This window comes from Nomia melanderi, chromosome 11 (assembly GCF_051020985.1).
Source record: "Nomia melanderi isolate GNS246 chromosome 11, iyNomMela1, whole genome shotgun sequence".
Lineage (NCBI taxonomy): Eukaryota > Metazoa > Arthropoda > Insecta > Hymenoptera > Halictidae > Nomia > Nomia melanderi.
Window position 1 is genome coordinate 7,200,492 of NC_135009.1, and position 20,189 is coordinate 7,220,680.

Here is a 20,189-nt window from a genome sequence, read left to right on the forward strand (position 1 = left end):
TTAAAATTAATGAAAGAACGAAGTGCTTTAAATTTCAGTTACTTTGGCATCGACCTAATAAAACATCCTCTGTTTCGTCAATGTTTCATACGGTTAAATTTAACGATAATTTCAATCCGCCCGGGACCTCGATCATTTTTCCATCGATTTCAATAATAGATTGCTTTTCGCAATTGTCGAAAGCCACCACCATCGAAAATGCATGATACTATAGAGAAGCTAAAGCTTCGGGAAACATCGATTCCTATTGAATTCGTAATAGAACACTAAAAGCTCGTTTGCTTGGTAAAAATCCGTGGTAATAATTGAACTTCCAGCGTCGCGTTCTCAAGGATAATTTGTCTGCTACTCGAAAAGTCTCTCAGTCCGCGTTTCTTCTCAAAAATGGCGCGTCCGCATCATATTTCTTGGGAAACCTAACTGTCCGATGGGTTTCGAAGAATGTACTTTTATGCTTTATGCAGTCACTCTTTGGAGCAGCTCCATACAATTGCCCATTCTCCAAGTATGGTTATACAAGTCTACCTACGAGAATTGCGAAACTGAAAAGATATCTCGTGGATACACAGCTAGGCGCAGGGTCAAGTGAAACGTTTCTCCCTGGGTTCTCGAAGTTTGTCGTCCTTCTTTGTGAAACTATACTTTGCAACAGAATAATTAAGTGTAAACTTTATAAACTGTGGAAACATTTCGAAAAAATACTTAGTATTATAAGAATAATTTTATTCGGATAATGGTGTTCGTGTTTGCGAAACAATACTTTTCGATAGTATCTATGGTTAAATGCAAACTTTATAAACCGTGGACAAATTTGGACGAAGATCTTATCGTCAGCTTTGTAATAATAATTTTGGTCCGATAATATTGTTTGCTTCTGACGATACTTTGCAATGGTATCTATAATTTATGCAAGAGTATCTATGGTTAAGTACAAACTTTATAAATTCTAGAAATTTTCGACGAAAAACTTAGTACTGCAATAACATTGGGTTTTGATGTAAAGTGTTCGACTCTGTTACGTCACACTTTACAACTACATAAATAAATATAGAGTTTATAAAGTTTGCAAAAATGTCAACGAATGATATAGAGTTACGATAACAGTAAAGAATAATACTTTGTATTTATATTGAAATAAACATAAAAATTTGAAGACATTTTTTTTATTTTACGGAACTTTTAAATTCTATCTGAGGAAACATTATAAAAAGGAGTGAAATTTATCATGAATGTATAAAGACACGCTCTCGCAAAATGATTGCGCAAATAAAAAATGCTCCCAGACTTTTTTCGAGACGAGTAATACAAAAGTGCAGCTGATTAACGTAGACTTCGTTGCAGGTTATTAATTCCTTTTGTGATAAATCGTGCTTCCTTGCAACCTGTTTTTCCGCTAAATACTTCCCAACAATTCGCGCATCTCTTTCGAGACACTTATACTCGACGATTTGTCATTATTAAGAAGATAATTAATAAAAGTAAGCATGTGCACTCGCTAAAGAACTCAATGAAAAGAGAATTTCACTGGTGTTTCGAACATGTGAATGAATGTCGCGACAACCAGAAACGCGGGGTGTATTAACGTTAATTGCGAAGAATTTTACAACAATGAGGAACTAGAAAATGACATTGCACACTGAAAATTCGCTTCAGTTTCGTGTAACGAAATATCGGTATAAAATAGCAAACAATCGATGAACGATTCCAATTGAAGAGAGTTTGCATCAACTCTGAATATCAATTAAATCGAACTAGCTCAGAGCATCGGTGAACCATTAACAGAATTTTGAAATTTTAACGAAACAATTATTTCAATCCGCTCAAACGAAAGCTCTCGCGCGTTCTTTAATAAATCCCGAACGCGTACGTTTGCAAAAATTTTCTTGCGTGTCCCGCGAATTCAAAAGTATCCCCCAAAAAAATGAGAACGAAACTAAGTTCAAACGAAATAAAGATAAACAAATGATTAAATTCGAAGGAAATTAAAATAAACAAATGAATAGGTTCAGTGAAAATGAAAACGAATGCATGAATAAATTTAATGGAAATAAAAATAAATGAACGAATAAATTCGAGTGAAATAAAAGAATTCAAACAAAATCAAGATAAACAAATATGAAAAATCTCCGCTAATAAGAATAAACAAATGAAATAATTCAAGCAAAATGAAAATAAATGAACGTATAAATTCGACTGAAATGAAAGAAGAAATAAACGAAATATCCGAACAAAATAAGATAAAAAATAAAAAAAGGAAATAGTGCATTATCTCTTATAACAGATGAATCCCCTTAAATTCCGGTTTCCATGGATTACCCACGCAAAAATGCGAATTCACGCGAACACACTTGCGCGCACTTCCGATTATAAATTTCTCTCTGCGGGCTGGTCTGAATTAGAACAATAAATGGGAGTTTCCCGGGCGAAGCTCTGAGAGCAGTTTCCACAGGAAGTCTAGAGAGTTTCCATGAAAAGGTTGAAGAAAGAGCATCCCGCACGAAACGCGGGCTTCATCGGCTCCGGTGGAAATAACGTTTCGCTTTTTATTCCATCGCGTGCGCACGGGCGGCGCCCGTTCCGCTGTGTTCGTTTATTGGAGCCAGTCCAAGCTATTACGTTACATACAGTGAATACAGTAAATTACCATAGCGGCTTTCCCGTTTGCCTGTGGACTTTACCAGCGACGAAGTAGATTAGCCTATCAGATCCCCAGGACAGAGATCGGAGTTATTTTCTAGTCTGTCATCGGATACTTGCTTTGGTTTGGTAAATAAATAACAATCGAATGGTGTAGTACATAGAATAGCGTAGTGTACAGAATGAATAGTATAGTATATAGAATAGTGTATTATGTAGAATAAATAATATAGTATATAGAATAGCACAACATGCAAAATGTATAGCATATTATGTAGAATGTATAATATAATAGGTATATAAGATAATGTAGTATGTGTAACATTGTATTCTGTCAAACGAATAGTATGATAAATTTTGAAACATTCAACTATGCATAATCATCCGCCTTTCTTCTCACTTATCTGTGCTACTCAACAATTAAACTAAAATTAACAAAAATAAATGAATCTCTGTTCTCTTGCGAAGTGAAATATTACATTTCTGTTATTGATTGTTACACTTTAAAGTAAACATGGAACACTCCTTTGTTATTAGTGAATCATTAATGAGTAATTCTTGTAAAGTAATTACAGTTACAAAAGGAATCGTAGGATAAAAGGTTAATTAATGAAATATTGACCGGTGCGAAGTGTCCCATCGAATAAACAGAGACACTCTTTTGTCCTTTATGAAAGTCAGGGAAACGTGAAAATAATTAGTGAATACTTATCTTGAATCTTTGTCGTTCGACATATTTCGAGCGCAATGCGATTGGAAGACAATCAGTGCTTCAGGAGCGAACGAGTTGTTTGATCTTTACTACCAAGCAACTTTTTATTATTATTATTCTATCGTAACAATCTGTAAAAATAAAATATTATTTTCTAAAACAGTAACTACTGGTAGGTCGAAAATAGTAACTACTTCGCATCTTTAAATATTAGAAGAAAATGATTAGAGTTCTCTAAAATATCAATGACAATGGTCACTGATAAATTGAATGATTACGAATTAATATTAATATCATAAGTATTCAGACGCGTGGACAGCATGAGAATAACAGGAGACCTAGTTAAACTTCCAAATCCATATAATTTCAAAGTTCATAGTTCCCCAAGACTTTTTTGCAATTCCCCCGGAAAGGACAATAGCCGAAGCGTCGAAGTTCGGAGTCGGACTAGAACTTCGAGATCCCTTAATTATTCTGAGAGCGGGCGAGCCACGAGAAACAGCCCTCTTATAAATAACAAATTCGACGCGAGGAAGCTTGAACAGTTGACCCAACAGTTTACCCGAATTCGAGGAACATAACCTTTTATGATCGCTGGCGTAACTTTTAGATTTAAAAGTGAGTTCCCTCGATGACACACCGAACAAATCGAATTTACTTGGATCTGTGAGATGCAAGAAGATTAAGAGAGCAAGGAAAAAAATATTCATTTCTCAGTTTCTGTTCTATTAGAAACATTACTTTGATTATACGAGTAACTTTATAATTGCCACTTTGATGTTCAATATCAATATTTAATAATTATACGGAAAAATTTTATTTTAAATTATTAATATTTGGTTTGCTCAATGTATCACTGGGAAAATTAATTTTCAAGTCTATACAAATAGCTATGTCACCTAAATTCAAGCGACATGTCGAACAAAGTGTTAAAATTATTTTATTTTCTATATATATCCTACATATTCCATATATTTATTTCATTTTCAATGCAAATTAAATGGTATCTGTGTTTATAACGACTATAAACAATATTTTATAAAATAGCGTACTATAAAATTCTGTGCGCAGAATATACTATTTCATAAAATAGCATATTATAAAATTCTATACATAGAATATACTATTTTATAAAAGTGTTTGTATTCGTTATTAAATTCCGTTTTAAAGCTTCACCGTGACTCGATATGACGAGGCAACGGGTTAAGGGGCTCCGAAACTCTGTAAAACTTGAGCCAGCTCTCGAGATTGCTTCCGATAGAATCATTCGTCGTCGAACCGACCTGAGAAAATGATGCTATCGGCCGGTACGCGTTTCCGATGCGACGAACGGATCGATGTCGTAACCCTTTCAACGGGGAACTTCGGAACTCGCCGATTCCCTGGGGACTCTGTGACAGCGGGACCAAAACGTCGGAGAAGCAAAAAGGGAACGTCAAACGTCAATTATCCTGACAAAATGGTAATCAACATTTTAATCAGGCGTTTAAATTAATCGGTTCACCAGAAATTCCTATTCGACAGCATTTCGAAATGAATCGTTTTGGTAAATTATTTCGGTGCCTCGTTTCGATCAATTATTTTGCCGTTCCATTTAGATAACTCAATTTGATAATGCTTTCAGAAATTCATCACATCGTTAATTTCTCCTGAATATTTTTATATTTAACTTAATGGACAATATTAAACAAACACATCAAAATAATTAACAAATCACTTCCATAAATTCTAGACACCGTTAACTCCCTCCAAGCACTTCTGTAATCGATCATTTCAACGCCTTGATAAATTATATAAATTGTAGATTGTTATGAATTTATAATTAACCATTAGAAGTTAATCTCTTCTTCTTAAATCAAAATACTTCCATTAATTCGAAACACTGCCAATTCCTTTCAAATATTTTCATAAAAATTACAGTCCAGCAAACTTTCATTAAAATCGACCACCGTCACTCAACGAGTTCCCTTGTTAACAAGTATCTGCAGCAGCGTCAGAAATGTTCAGCATCCTCGCAATTTCTCACTATATTCTAAGTAAAAAGTGGAAGCTACAGAAAACAAAAAAAGGAACAAACGAAGATTGCGATTGACCATCGGTAGGGGTTCGCACGGCCTAATTCACGGACTCCAGTGGCCGTGGACGCACAGAGACTGTCCGGCGGATGCAACGCGGACATATTTCATCATTGATACGCGAACGACAAAAGCCTGGCCCCCGTGATCTGTCACGAGCAAGAAGACCATTCAGAACCCGCCGTGCGGCATTTCTATGCGAGCCGCTGCTCCCTTTATACTCTCTGCTTTTTCTCGTAGCCGATGCACGCGCGATCTTTCAATACACTCGCCCGATAATGGGATCATTCCCCCTTTTTCTTTCTGTTCCCTTACCTTGTCTCGTGAAAAAGTAAATATGCACTTCGATTCTCGTTCATTTGTCGAAGTGATTAACCGTGCAGCACGGAAAATGGGAAAACATGATAAAATTCAGTATAATATAGGTGTAATAAATTGATTAAGTGTTTCGCTATTGAAAATTGGGAGCATTTGGAATATGAGAGAAGTGAAACTATTCCAAAAATGGCGTTCATACTTTCTTTTTTTGTTTCATAGAAAAATACTTTGAGTAACATCGATTCATTCGAATTATTCCTTTATCGAAGCTAATGACAAATGTACAAAGTGAAAAGTGGAGAAATTTGAATTGTTTTGTCATTAGAAATTGAGAACATTTAAGAAGCGAAGAATATATTCCAAGCAATGTTGATGCCAAATATTCCAAAGCGAATTAATTGCTTTGAACGACTATGAATAATTCGCGTGGATCATTTTCATTTGAAGCGATTAGGATCGGGCAATTCAAGCTTCGATTATGATTCACTCGCCACTAGCGGTTGAAATCGCTCGCGGCTATTAAACGCGACTGGTGTAACAAAGATGAATAATAAACAGACTGGCGAGTAATTCAAACAGCTTGGAGTCGAGAGGCAAGCCGGTTTATTCGCTGTTCGCTGGGAACTTTATTTGCTAGCCATGAAATTCGTGTAACATCATAAAAGCATCGTTCACGCGGTGCTTGTTTATTCGCCAAGCGCCTGTATTAGTTTGTTGTGATACGGGAGTATTTAGCTGGAAAATGGACGAAAATAAAATTCCTTATAGTTGGGAGAATGACATGAATCCTTGGATCATCGTAATCGAAAAACGTTTTGCACTCAGAAAGTTTTGTGAATCTTCAAATGATAATAGATAAATGTCTAGCATCTAGAACTATCATTAAGTACCATAATCGAAAAATATCTTGCAAACATCAAATATCATAATTTAGAAAATTCTTACATCGAGAACTATCATAATCGAGAAACTTCTATCATCCAGAAGTACATTCTTCAACTATCACGATCTACAAATATCTTACAGCTGGATGAACCATTAAAATTTTTAAATTACAATGATCAAATGATACAATTAAAAGACAGTTGCAGGATTCATCCGACTTCACTTGTTGCCAGACTACGTAACCGTTGAAATTTTAATCTTTTTATCAAAGAATCTTCTCTCTTCCCCGGATTCCTACGAGCAGCCTGGACATGACAGCGAGGATTTTATCGTGCATCGATCTCAAACCTTGATATCGCATTATTATTGGGCTGCAGTTGCCAGGACACCTTTATCGCGAACGATGAATGCTCTAACGACGATTTATGGAGACAGGCACAATCCTCGATCTCAACTCATTAACCGGCATCGTTATCATTTAGGGGATACACTAAATTCCTATCTCACCGTTGACATTTGTGCTACACGTGGAAGTAAATTATAAGAATATTAGATTGTAGATGAATCGTGACAACTATCAGTGTATTTGATATCAGCAATTAGTAAAAAAAATGTATAAATGTGTGTTTCCTAGACACTGAACACACACATACACACACGCGCGCACACACAAAAATAATTTCTAAAATAAAGAATCCTCACTTTTCTTTCCATGACACCTACATACCATAGTCTACACGAGTTTGCAACCAGAAATATCTTACCCGATCTATTAGCTGCAGCCTTTCTCCCGATGGGACCTTGACCCTATGATCCCATCAGTGCAAGGCTGCTGCTCTGCGAGACCCTGGCGACCTTCCAAACTGAAGGTTTCTCACTTTTCCTTCCATGATACCTAGATATAATAATCTCAACCTAATTCGAGCCAAAAATGATCCTCTCCTAAGATAACTCTTTAACCCCAGGATCAATTCTAATCCACTCAGCATTAACCCCAATTTTTCTCAACCATAAAGGCCTTTGCACTTCACTCGATACAACAAAATTATAAAGTCTTACATACAACATTAACACTAGATTTACGGAAATTTATTCTATACTTTGTTCTATTGTTCCTAGAGAACTATGTGTTCGTTTATATAAATCGCGAAAATTGTAGCTTCGAAATCAGAGTAATGCAATGCGTATTCGCATAATTGCATGAATCAAGATCGACTTAAACTGTTACTGAATAATGTTAAAAAAATTTAATATCCGTCAAATTGTGTTAAGCTACTGTATAACGCATCAATATGTAAAACATTGAAATAAATAGCTTTGTTCCCCAATCTACGTATCTTCATTCATTAGCTACTTCCAAAGTATGTCATCTACATTCAACCAGAGAACGTTGAATATTCCTACCGAAAAACTTTAGAGTACAAAGGATTGAAACGGACTGATCTAAACTTCTCCACACCGAAATTAAAGTATTTCATCATCAAAGCGATACCAGCAGCATGATAGGCGGCGTTTTAAACGGTCCGTGCATAGCTCATCCTGGCCGGGCAGTGGCCGCAATGTGTCCGTAGCACGCGGAAACGCGATATCCAATATTGGAACGGCGTGCGCGTCTCGTGCGCCATAATTGGCCCTCTAATTCACACGCTGTATATGATCATAAAGGAGTCACGTGGCCGTATCCTGGCCCTCCGAGGTGCATTACGTTAATTATGGCGACGCGGGACGTGCGCTTTGACCCAGCCCGTGCTCCCCGACCGGCTTACGAGTGAATCCGCCGGTTCGATGATCCCGGCCCGTTTCCAAATCGATTCATTAAGGACGCTGGCCTTAAGGGGGCGTAGGAGCAAACCCGACTATGTCTCTGTCTTTCGGTCTTCGGCCGTCTCGGTTGCTTAATCGGCTGTGATGAAACAATGCACCGTCTACATACGTGTCCCAGCCGAACCCTATAAATAGTGGACGGCACAGAGCTCTTTGAACCCTCCGCCGCGGATAGACCGATGTTTCGGCCTTTTACGTTAGAGAGTGCCATTTGCTAAAGCGGCAAGATCCGATTAAAGTCCTTTGCTACGGATTTTTCGGCGTGCCGGGCCATCGCTTGCCCCGGCAAAAAAGAAAATGACGATCGGTTTATAAACCTTTGCCAGAGTTAACGGTAAACTACATAAACACTGCGAGCCAGTGTTGCGATTTTGTTTAACATGGATCTGAGAATATAGTTAGCTTGCCAAGTGAATTGATCAGCTACAGTTTCCCCTTCTGCAAATGAAGCGGGATGTTAACGCGACTCGGTAACGATTGATGTGCCTTGATAACCGATTTGACGTAAGAATCGATGAATCTGTACATTTCATCTTGATATCTCTAGTACATTTACTTAGAACTAAAATCTTGCTTTATAGTATTAACCCTATGCACTCGTATGTCATGTTGGAGTTGACAATACAACTTTATTGTTAGTTGGTAATTGTTTGGAAAGGTACCACACTTCAAAAGATCATAAAAATTAAATCTGATAATAATGATAATAAATAAAATAAATATAAAACGTTGAATTCTATCGCTGTCAGTTACTTTCATTCCTTTCCCTAAAAATAAATACAAATTTACACTCAATGGCATTGAAAATAAATCGAGTGCAAAGGGTAAATGCTTCGATATTGAACTTTACAAATATGAATTCTATCTATCCAGTAAAATGAAAATAATCGATGAAACATTTCAAAAAAATAATGTTGGAATAGATATGACCATTACATTTTTATGTCAAATTCAAAATTAATGTATGTATTACTGAACAAATTAACGAATGGCAATATTGATCCAATGTGAAAATCAAACGTTTACCTGCGGATAAACGCGAACCGTTATTTCAGAAATATCCTCCCATTCGACTGAAAGCACAGCACTTAACCAGTTTCGATTTTCCTTCGGAAAACGCGAACGCGGCGTTCCCCTTTTAACGATTCCGAGCTTTCGACCGCGAGCTTTGGCCCGTGCACGCTCGCAGTACCAGTCCTTCGAGCCACCCGTTAAGAAGTTTTAATGACCGTGAGAAGCGGGGGCCTAAAAGCGCCTCAAGCCGTTCCTTGATGAACTTAAATCACTTTATCTAACGCGGACAGCTTCTGCGACTCGTTGGATTCCCTCGAATCTGCTTTGGCCCTCATTTCAGCGGAAGGAAGTCAGCACTCGAACGACGTTGATATACAAGGTGACCGTAAAAACTGGTCCGATCATTTTCAGTCGTTCCGACGAACGTTTATGATTCCATTAAGTTTGCCTCGTTTTTCCGACTTTCAAGGATTCACCGGCAACCACCGACGATTACTAGAATCAGATCTCGCCGCATCGAAGTAACGCATTTGAATGTTCTCGAGAATGGAATGTTTCGTGCATACGGACAAAAAGCAAACGAGATCGATTAAAATAAAGAGAAGCGAAGAAAGAAATTACAGTGAAAGGTGAACGAAATCGATGATTTCGTGTTTTATGAATGAGTTAATGAAGTATTTGAAAAAAATTGGAGGAAAATATACGAAATAAGGTGAGGTAAGATGGAGAATAAATGTTACAAGCGAAAGTGTTGATTGTTCAACGCGTATTTCGATATTTTTATCCGTAAGAAAGCGTTTCGCTTCTTGGAGCGCTCGCAACGTCTCCAGCCGCCATATTGTCCGTCAAATATTCATCCGCTCTCCACTCGATTATGCAGATCAACGGCTGATTGCGCGATTAATCGATACCGACTGGACTGTTTCGGCCTGGAGTTGCATCTCTCCTCTTGTTCAAAGCAATCGAACGCTCTCAACACGCGAAAGGAACTTTTCATTGTTTCAAGGATCGGTTTTCCGAGCGAAAGGAGAGAATTTTAGATTGAATCGGGGTCAGTAGAACGTTTCTCTCTTAGAAACCATCAGCGAGAAATGTTTCAGTCATTTCTGACCAATAATCGATTAAACGGATATTCTAAATGAGAAATTTTCATCGATGATAATATTTTATTCGAAAGAATTCGTTCGATTCGATAAGATTTATTCGAAAGATGGTTTCCAAAATGTCCATTCTTATTCTTAATTTGGGTTTACTAATTGTAATGTAGTTGAACAAAAGAAAGGGAATATTCGTTAAAACCATCTGTAAAATTTTCCTAATTTCCTCCGGGAAAGCACAGACGCTGGTCATAAGAATTGAAATGAAATCGACCGATCCCCTATTCTCGCCTGTCTCGCCGGGAAACTTGCTGAACATTTTCCGGCACGTTCGTTTGACGTTCGACACGGCAACCACTTAAAAAATTAACAACATCCCGGAAACGCGCGCGTGCACGTGCACAAAATGGCGGCGTGTAGTATCGAGACAGTTTCCTCGTGCCCCGCTTACACTGAATTTTAATGTTGTAGGGTAATCAGTGTTTCAATACTTTCAACATGGACGGAACAGTGCCTTGGAAATGGATTTTTACAGAAACTTCAGAAATGTTTGCCATCAAACGAAATGAAATTAAAAGTATCTTTAGCTACAGCCTGCATTTTACTACATTGAACATGTAAACTTATTTTATTCCGTTCTTCCTACTTTCTAAATAAACTGTAATTACCGTTACTAATGTACATAAACACCATAGAGTTAACGCAAACTTAATAGTTTTTTATCAACATTCACAAAACAATACAAAAACGGCACTAAGAACTGTAACGTAGTTGAAATGGAACAAAAATTTCATAATTCTCACAAAAATATTTCACACCTATTTCGAACGACACCCCTCCTCTCCGTCGAAACTATAAATCTATATACTCAAAAAAATTGAATGGAACAAGTTCATACGAATAAAAACATCTAATTGGCCTGTTTCATCGTCTAATAATAACTGTTCGAGAAAATTACAGGAAAGTAAAATAAAGACGCAAGAGTTCTAACGATGTTAATTTAAATAACTCGGAGGATCAAAGATGATTCCAATCGTCGAATTACAAGTAAGTAAGCAGGTGGAGAAGCGTGAAAAGAGCTCCGCCGTCGGTTTTAAAGTTCCGCCGGTAACGCGGGGAATTAATCCGTTAAATCGACGGCACGGCCGGCAGGGTGGGAAATTAAACGGAATTAATTTAGCAGATTATGTGCCCCTCGTTCCCCCGAATCGATTATTCCGCGGTGTTCCCCGCTCCCAGTTCCGCCGAGGGAGAAGAAACTGCCACGTGGCACCGTGAAATTGCGACAACCCGATTAACACTATCCCTTTGTGCGTCCGATTACGAATACATAAGGCAACTGGACCGTCAAACGACGAAAGTGGGCCTCGTTGAGCACGAACGGGGGATTCTCGCCATCCGAATAATACCCGGTGTTCTGTTTCGCAGGTACACTACGGAAACGCGTTTCACAGGGATAAAGGGAAAGTGAGAAAATCATAATAAATGTAATAACAAGTGATTCTGATGCTAAATGAAAGTTTCAATTTAATGATCTGAATACCAAAAGAATTTTCAGTGTGTTATATATCATTTAAATACTCTTTTGACGCTAAGGTAAATAGAGATGATTATTAATTATTTGGTACAACTTTTGCGTTCATAGTTTACATTGTAATTACGCTGTTAAAGTCATTATTTAATCATTTCAACATTCAGAAATGAGATTAATTAATAGTTAAATATATAATACAAAAGGAAACAAAGTGACAAATCAACCCCTTGCTTTATAATATCGTGCGGGACTCATGACGAAGATTTCAAGAAAAATTTTAAAAATGTTAATTAGTTCTTGTGAGTTGTAATTAAATATAGTTTATCTGTTAACGATCGTTATGCTTCAAAATAAAGGTACACATAGAATGAGCATAAAAGTACTTTCTTTTTCTGGTAAATTATTAATCATAATATAGTCGTAACAAGTGCAGTTACAAACAGAATCATAGAACAAGAGCTTAATTCAACTTTATTCATCTCTCTACATTCGCGGTCTATCTATTAATGTCTAATGGAAGCTGGTAACCAACAATCGTGCGGTATTTTTCATTTTCACTTGTTCAACGCGTTTCCATCAGTTCACGGAGACCTGTGACAATTAGCTTTCCATGGAAAATTAGTTATGCCTGATGAATAAAAGAAAGCAGAAGACGATAATGAAGGAATTTGCAATTCACCGGCAGCCCGGACATTATCCCTTTTCAACCGAAGACGGAAGGGATTGTAATTTTGAGACGCCGTACCGCGACGGAACGTTGCAAGTCAATTTCTGTTGGAGTTTGATCGTTCCGTTGGATAAATGGGGCGTGATTGAATTAAACAGTCGGTTTAAGAGCGGCGAATCGTTGCCGAATAACTTCCTCGCCTCGACATTTTTCGGTTTACCCGCTGGAACTTAGCAATTCCATTTTTATTTCGGAAATTCGTGTCGCAGGAACGAGGCGCTCGACGTTTCAGTTGGTAATCGTCCCGAATCACAGATCCAAATGGACTGTAAATTCTTCGGGGAACTCCTATCAGTGAACTTCGGATCTTCATGCAAATTGAAAACTTCAGAAATGTAATTAAAAAACAGAGTGACGATAGAGAATGGTTTTTAATACTGAACATTCTAAAAATCACCACGCTTTGGATATTTTAGATATTTTAATAGTCAGATTTTATGCGTAGACAAGTAACAAAAATGGATCGAAATTTTGTAATGTTAAACGATTTTAAAGATCGTTCTGATATGTATATATTTTTAATAGAAATCAGTAGAAATGGTTAGTCGTGAACACACAAGTGTGCAATGTTAATAATTTTGTTAAATCGGATACTTGTGTTGATTGTAATTTCCTTTTGAAAATTTTAACACAAGGATTAAATGATTTCCAGACAATTTTTGGAGCATGAAAACTTCCCTTTATTTAAAGTTCTCGGATTTGTGGATACAACAATCCTTACCACCGTCAAGCGTTCAGGGATTAACCTATTTCCCACTGTAAGCCACAGTTGGCAACCCATGCACTTCAAAAATTCCCTAAAGATTATTTATTGTCCTACATGTCTTTACAATTGGCGTACGGTGAAGAAAGTTTTAAAAATCTTAAGCATAAAAGAAACCTCCCAACCCATGAATGGATACCCTAACCTCAAAAACTTCAAATTTAAAAGATCTAAAATTTAAAAGGCAACATTTTCTGATCTTAATATCAATCACATCTTCTGGATCTATCAAAAATAAAAAAAAAACAGAATATTCTTCGAACATAAAGATTGTCTTTACAGCTCATAATAAAACCACTATGTAAAGAACTTTCACGAAAGAAAATGGCCCCGAAGAACCAACTCCAATTCTTCTCTAATTCCTTTTGTTTCAAGACGCTATTAACTAAACTTTATCTACGCCGAGGAACATAAACTCCCCGAAGAAACCACTAACTTACATTTCATTCCAACAAACATTTGCCACCTTGTCCCTGACAAATTGCAACAGAATGCAAACCAAAAAAAAGGGAAAAGAAAGAAGCCTTGTGTTGCAAGCGGAAAAGTTTGTCGCAACGGTGACTCGCGAAAAACGACGAGTCCGGCAGATGACTGTAGTTTAAACAGAGTCCGGGCTTTCTCGAATCACGCTGATTCGACAACGAAATTGTTTCACAGGAAACAGTTTACCGTGGCCCGGGCGAAAGGGGTCAACGATATCGCTGATGCACGCGTGACCCCCGTTTCCTTTTGTTCCGTCGAGCCAGACGAATCGAGGAATGCGCTTTTCACGGGTCGTCGCAGCCGGAGAGTCCAGATATAATTCACCGGCCGATTAAATTCTTTCCAATACATTAAACATTTTACGCTCGAAGATTTTTGGAAGTATTGAAACCCTATTTTATAAGAGGGTAAATTGTACATCGAATATTTAGGTAATAGAAAAGTTAAATTATAAGAATGTTAATGTAACGTTTGTTTGTATTAAAGAGTTCACGAACGTATTTGATGCGCGTTTTTGAGGTCCTCAGTTCAAATTCTTGATGAGACTTTAAAATGGCGGAGAGTTCAGTTTGGGAAAACTTTTTGCAAATATGACACACTGATGGAAAGTTGATCGACTACTGCCACGAGCTAGAATGATAATAGCTGTGAAGGGAAGATTTATGATGATGCCACACTTGGGCATGAACAAACAGTCTATGAGGAAAAGTAATAATAGTAGCTATTAAACATATTCAAATGAATGTAATTTAATAAAACATAATTTGATCATTGTTAAATCTGATATATATGTTAGCTCTGGAATTTAGTTCGGAAAATCTCTCAATGTGCTCAGAATTAAATCGAATTGATGAATTGTATACACCATAGTCAAACGCAGGGCAAATGCACCTATAATATATTTTATCCCTTTGCACTCGATTTATTTTCAATGCCGTTGAGTGTAAATTTGTATTTATTTTTAGAGAAACGAATTAAAGTAATTTACAGCGGCAGAATTCAACGTTTTATATTTATTTTATTTCTTATTATTGTTATAAGATTTAATTTTTATAATCTTTTAAGGTGTGGTACCTTTTCAAACAATTATCAACTATAACAAACTTGTATTATCATCTCCAACGTGACATACGAGTGCAAAGGATTAAAGGAACACTAAAGCAAAGCGAAGAAAAACTACATGTCTATCTGAGAAAATAAATAATTCATCGTTGAAAAAATTCGTATTATTGCGAGCTTTAAAATGACGTGTATAGACGTCGAATGCAATTAACTGGATAATATGCGATCAGATTGCACCTCGCCCAATTCTACTATCAAAATAAGTACTCTATTCGTGCAACTGTCGCGCACCCACGTCTTCCAGATCGATGCGAAACCTCAGGAAAGGAAAGAAGCTCTCGCGGCCGCGCTGCAGTCACGTGCGCCGGCTGCAATTTGCGGAGATGAAGCGGCGCATAAAGTTGGTAAAGAGTTGTCGGGAATGTGTTACGACGACGATTGAATTTCTCGACGCGATGCGGAACGGCCGCACGGTGAACATTGCGAAGCGAGGATTACACAAGAACACAAAAAAATAGGAAATTGAAATTGTTTAGTTGCTGCGTGGTGCATGAAACGCGACGAGAGGATGTTTCTGAAAATATTGATGGTATTTGAAAAATGCTTCACCGATAACCAACACATATCGACTTTGATGCGCTTTCACGATGACATGGCACTTGATAAAACGTTTGACGTGTAGTTCTTTTTGTAACTGTGATTGTTCACGTTGGAGGGATCGAAACGACCCTCAAAGGAAGGAAAATCTGTTTCATCGAATATCGCGAAAACCGTTATGCGTGGACGAAAAAATTAAAACGCGGTTTAAGTGGTTTTCTAATTGGAACATTTTATTAGGCAAGCATCTTTTCTAGAATGTATTAAAAATTCTAACATACCTACATCAATTTTCTTTATAAAACATCGAAATAATTAACGGAATAAATAAGTCGATTTTGAATATATTTGATTATCAAATTTTGTGAATATTTATTTTAGTTTACTAAACTAATAGATATTTTTGAAATGAAAAATACTGTCCAGTGCAAAGAGTTAAAATACGTCGATCAAGCATATTGCTCGCGTCAATTAACTCCGCCATTTTAGAGAGTCGCCATCTTTACGGTAGCTCGCTAGCACAGAACGCGCGCGTTGCACATTCGCAAGGGAAATCGGTTCGATCGGGTCACGCACGAGTTCCGGAAGCTCGCGTATAGAATCTCGAGGAGGTTCCCGAATGGGATAGGAACGTGAGGACGAACGAAAAATGGACGGAATAGAATAGAGTGTCTTTCATGTTATACTATTGTCTCCGGGTGTAGCCGAGGTTCGAGCAACACGTGGTTACGGCATGTTAAAAATATATTGGATTCCTTGAAAGGAAAAACGTACAGCACTTTAGTATACAGCTATAATGTGGAACTGATTTATTGAGATTTTCTCTCTAAACATCTGCTTTTTCTTCTATGAATGGGGTTTGATAGATTCAAATTAAACGTCGGTTTGAAGTCAACATATTCTTATTCCGATGAATGTACAGAGCATTTTATGGATTTATAACAAATACAAATGTACAGAATGTAAAGTAGAGATGTATTTATAAGAATTTGATGATGCTATTACCTCGTTTTCAACATATTAGCAACCTTAAGAGGAAACATCATTTTTTAAATCTTTTAACCATTATTCTTATAAATCGCTTCGACAAATCTTGATTTCTGTGTTCTTTGAATCTAGATTCGATCTGTGTTATATCTACGTTGTATCATTGAAAGTAGACGTCGTTCCAAGTTGGTCTACATCGGATCTTTATAAGGTTTCAATTACTTTTAAACTGGGTCTGGGTTAAACTTTTATTAGACCTTCGTTGAGCCTGAGTTATGTAGGTCTGGGTTAAGTCCGTATTTGTTGATCGCGGATAAATATTGCTCTAACTGGGTCTGGATCATACTCTTGTTAGGCTTCAATTATATTTACAGTGACTCTAAATTAAATATCTAGTATCAAGCCTTTGTTAGATCTGGGTCAAGTATTGATTAAACAAAACCTGCTTCAAAATCGGTGACATTCAGCTTGAATCTGGCTTAAATTCAGCTTGAGGCTAGCTTAAATCCCTGTCAAATGTATAGCTTAAATTTGAGCCAACTCTGCGTCTGATCTGACTTAATTCTACCTTAAATCTTTAAATCTCGGGTGAATCCGGTCTAACCGAGCAGCAAAACAGCAAATGCGTTGAAATGGTAGCTACAATTGCAAACAAGTAAAATTTAAACTCTTAGCATCTTGTTTAATTCATTCACTCATATCCACTTTACCGGATACCATTTAGAAGTACAAAATATATACCTTAAAAAAGACATTACTAAAATGAACACATTTTTGTTAAAAACATAGCATTATACTTGTATGCATAAGTTAGGTAAAACTAACACATTATCACATTATGTAGTTTGCAAATTTTTCAAAACGTATCTAACGATAAATCTCAAATATTGGGAGACAAAAAAACTACACATCAATTCCTCATTATCATTATATAAATTACTTGTCTACAGCTTTCAACTTTAGGCATCGAATCTCGAAGTCGCTATTATGACGGCATCCAACGGCGAAAGATTAAAAATCTACATGTCACTTTCGCAGCGGGTTTTCTCCATTTATTTTCCGGTGTCCACGTAACGTAACAATTAAGAATCTTAATTTCGCCGGTCACAACAAGCGGGCTGGCGGTGTCAAGGTGCACTAGACCGCAGACGAAACGCCGCCAGAAACGTCGCAGGGCCGACGACGTTTCACGAGCGACGCCGGAGGGGGAAAAATACATAAAACGAAGAACAGAGGGCAAGAGAGAAAGAAGCCTGTCAATGAGTGGCACTCCGCCCACGCAGTGTCACACGAAACCCATGCAACCCAGTTTCTTTGTAATCACACCGACGAGCGAGCTGAAATTGTTTTATCGGCGACACGGCCGAAACATTATCTGAAAATGTTTATCCCCGATGCCACCCCTTTCTTTTGTATCTAGTTCTGTCACAGAGAGAACAAAATCACTGAAGCAACTCCGTGCCTGTCTTGCTTTCGGGTAAAAAGTATGTACGTAGATCATTTTAGATTAGGTTCGTGTAGGATTCCCAGAAAATGACAGATCAAACGAGTTGTTTGAGTTGGGGTAGGAACATTTCAACCTTAATGCTTCCTATCTTTAAAAGAAACTTGTAGAAAGTATATAAATACGTTTCACAACTTTCGCAGGCTGATATGTGGAATAGTTCACGTTTTACATAGGAAATCTGTGCGAAAAAACGAATCTGTGAATCTTTGGTAGAAGGATTGTTAATTCAGGGATTGATCGTTGAAAATCCATGGAATGAACAAAGATGGATATTAAACTGTAGAACTTTATGAATGTGTATGTGATATAAAAATACTCGATAAATGAATAATATTCTCAATCGAATTTGATGGGAAAATACGTAGGCTTTCAACGTGGATTGAGTTTCCCTATAAAAATCTGAATTGTCGTAAACGTCCGTCAATATCAGACGCAAACAATTAACGCAGTGCACATGTCCCTCGTCGGAAGTGAATTCGCTAAAATTTAATGGAAGATTCATTCAATGAAATACGAGCGATTCGCTGCGTAAGCTTCTGCTTCGAGCGTTTCTTCGCCGGGTTTTTCCCTCGCGGAGGCAAAGGACATTCCGGGAAATTGGTTCGCGATTATTATTCCACGCCAGGCGTGCGCGAACGTTTCCACGCGCATCGTTATATCCCGGCCATCCGTTTTGTTCTTTTTCCCCGCGGAATCGCGTTCCCATCGCGGAAAACAACAAACGTTTCGGCGGTCGGGTGCGATCAATTTTAATACGATCAATTCGAGGGAATCTCGTTATGACGGGCCGATCCTCGATTCATTTACCGTGTACGCTTGCTCCCGGGACACGTGGGAACGCCGCTTTTTCGATTACGTTTTCCGCGTTCGAGAATGATCGGGAAAAGAAAGGTTCGTAAAATAAGTAATCCTATTTTGCTCCGGTAAGTCGCAAACGTAAGAGAATACTCGATGGAAGATTCAATCACCATTTTAATTGGAGTGGATGATACCCTCACATATTTGATGGAGAATATGTTGCATAAATGTATATCGGTGTTCCATAAAAAATTGCTTACATAAATATTTCTTTGCAATATTTAAGAATGCATTTAGATAAAGAAATTTATCGAACTCCTGAACCGCTTGACCTACAATATCGTATCAGACTCGTAACGAAAATTTTCAACTGAATTTGAAAAATCTAAATATTGCTTATTCTTTTTTTAAATATAAATTAAATATTACTTTTCTATTATTAATCATTAACCTTCCGAGAAAACGTAGACACAGAGTATAAAAGTATAAAAGTTTCTTCTTTTTCTAATAAATTATTAACAAAGTAGTTGTATCGATTATAGTTAAGAAATAAACCATAGGGCAAGGGATTAATGTTATTCGTATGTTTAGAAATTCATTTTTTGAAATAGAAATGTTTGTTAAAATCCCAATTGTAAAAATCATAGAAACATGCAAAGTTCAAATTGTACAAAATTTCCCGTGAAAAAGATAAAGAGAAAATGACAAAAATTTTCATAAAAATTATAAACAATGCGCAGTTAAAACATTCTCACATTTACAAAAATGGTACTTCCAACAAGTACCAACTTCAATCCACGACGTTCCATAAATTACCAGTCGTCCCTGAATCGATTCAGGAAAAAAAGGAAAGAAACAGGAAAGCCCGTCGCCGCAATTCGATTCGTGAAAAGAAAAAAAAGAACGGGAAACGCGTATCGGTCATCGTGGCTTAATTAAAATACGGCTGGAAATTTAATATCGTCGCGGAATTGCGTGCGAGCCGTCGGAAAATTCGGACCTCCAGTAATCTACCGCGTCGGGATGATTAAAGTCCGGGAAATAGCGATAACAACAATAAGAATTACACGCCACTGGATAAGGAGCCGACGCGCTCGCGGAACAATCGATATTTTCATTTCGGGAATAGCGATGCATCCGTCTGTGCCTTTCCTGCTTTTTCCCCTGTT

At 37.3% G+C, this 20,189-nt stretch overlaps 1 protein-coding gene across 4 annotated transcripts in view; it reads right to left on the reverse strand.

Moving 5' to 3' along the window:
• LOC116428851 (monocarboxylate transporter 10) overlaps positions 1-20,189 on the reverse strand; it is a 189,355-nt gene that overhangs the window by 166,226 nt on the left and 2,940 nt on the right. The window lies entirely within an intron of this gene.